This window comes from Phacochoerus africanus, chromosome 3, assembly GCF_016906955.1.
Source record: "Phacochoerus africanus isolate WHEZ1 chromosome 3, ROS_Pafr_v1, whole genome shotgun sequence".
NCBI lineage: Eukaryota > Metazoa > Chordata > Mammalia > Artiodactyla > Suidae > Phacochoerus > Phacochoerus africanus.
This window is the reverse complement of record NC_062546.1, coordinates 85,438,994-85,440,919: the sequence shown is the minus strand read 5'-3', so window position 1 is coordinate 85,440,919 and position 1,926 is coordinate 85,438,994. Positions and strand designations below refer to the sequence as shown.

The 1,926-nt window shown below is 36.6% G+C and overlaps 1 non-coding gene across 1 annotated transcript; it reads right to left on the bottom strand.

Annotated features, from left to right (window-relative positions):
* Nucleotides 1-409: 409 nt before the first annotated feature.
* On the bottom strand, nt 410-516 carry LOC125123862 (U6 spliceosomal RNA). Its single transcript, XR_007134231.1, has one exon. It is a non-coding gene; the product is annotated as a U6 spliceosomal RNA (small nuclear RNA).
* Nucleotides 517-1,926: the final 1,410 nt, after the last annotated feature.

Here is a 1,926-nt window from a genome sequence, read left to right as displayed (position 1 = left end):
CCATAACCAGTCCAAGTTAACTTGCCCTCTGTATGCATACCTCTTTGAGCAAAAGGTTTCCTTATTCTTTACTTTTTATTGCTTATACTCCTTCCCTTCAAAAATTGTTCTTACTAATCTTTTCTGTTGGGGAAAAACCAAACCAAACAAAAACACTTCCCTCCAGCCAGTCAATCCCTAATCACTCTCCAAAGATGAGCTCACAAGGTATGTATGTGTACCTTATGAACATTTCCAGGAGATTTCATTAAAACTGGCACTAGGTACTCACATTGGATTGCTGATAACAGACAAATGTAAATTTCTAAAGGGAATTTTCATTGAGAGGAGAGATGTTACTCTTTTTTTTTATTAAAGTATAGTTGATTTACAATGTTGTGCCAATTTCTGCTGTACAGCAAAATGACTCAAAAATATGGCACACTCCATGAATTTCTGTGTCATCCTTTCCCAGAGGCCATGCTAATCTTCTCTGCATCATTCCAATTTTAGTATATGTGCTGCCGGAGTGAGCACAGGAGATGTTACTCTTAATTCAGCTTTCCATAAACTTGGAGAGAATCACCACACCTCCTGAAAGCTATGTACACCAACAGATCTCTCTTGCATGTTTCATGCATAAAATTGACCCATTCCTTTTTTATTCTCTTTATGGCTGTCCCCTCAGCATACAAAAGTTTCCAAGCGAGGGATTGAATCTGAAGAGCAGCTGTGGCCTATGCAGCAGGGGTGGCCGTGCTGCATCCTTTAACCCACTGTACCAGGCCAGGGATTGAACCCATGCCTCTGGAGCAACCAGAGCCGCTACAGTCTAATTTTTAACCCACTGCACCATGACAGGAACTATGCCCATCTTTTTAAAATTTTTTTATTGGTTTTTTATTTTGAGTCCTGAGTATGCAATGCTACCCAATAGTTTTTGTTTGTTTGTTGTTTTTGTGTTTTTCAGGGTTGAATCAGAGCTGTAGCCACTGGCCTACACCAGAGTCACAGCAATGCCAGATCTGAGCGACATCTGCCACCTACACCACAGCTCACTGCAATGCAGGATCCTTAACCCACTGAGTGAGGCCAGAGATTCAACCCATGTCCTCATGGCTACTAGTCAGGTTTGTTACACCTGAGCCACAGTGGAACTCCTGCAATAGTTTTTTTAAAGTAATTCTTAAAATCTTATATTTTCTTTGAGTCTTTTGGGGTTGAATAGAATTGTACATCTCTTCCTGTTTCTGAAATATTTACCATAAATAAGGAATTTGAATCTTTAAATTTCCCCCTTTTGTAATACTTCACAGTTCTGAAATTGTTTTTCTCCCAATCTAGGTACTTACAAAGAGAAGAGAACAAGAATGGGAAGAAAAGGGGCAATGTTGCAAAAAAAAAAAAAACTGCAGAATGAAAGCATAATAAAGTAGATTTAGAAGAAAGTTAATATGTACGACAGTTGACAAGCATCAGAATGTCCTTGGAAAACATGAAGGGAAAGTCTTTGGTAATTAAAAACAAGGTTGGCAAGTTCATTTTATTCATAGTATTATTCTCACTATGAGTGAATAATTATCTTCCAAATGACTAATATATTTGTCTTAATAAGTATTGTTGATGATCATTAATAAAATTTGATACACAGAGTAACTCATAGAAATAATATATATGTGTTTAGCTGAATGAAGTCACCTAAATTGATGTTACTTTCTATAGGATGTGTTCTATACCTATGTTATTATCAATCTAAAAACTCTCTTAGGTCACAAGGAAGCTACTTTTTAACTTAAATCAACTGGCTCACTTCATATTTTAATAGGATGTATTTAATCTAGATCTCTCCCTTGTGGCAACACAAATTGTACAATTTTTCCATCCAAGATAGAAATGCTAAAATAAGGTAAGCAACAATTAAATCAGTGAAATGAAGTAGTTTCTCTG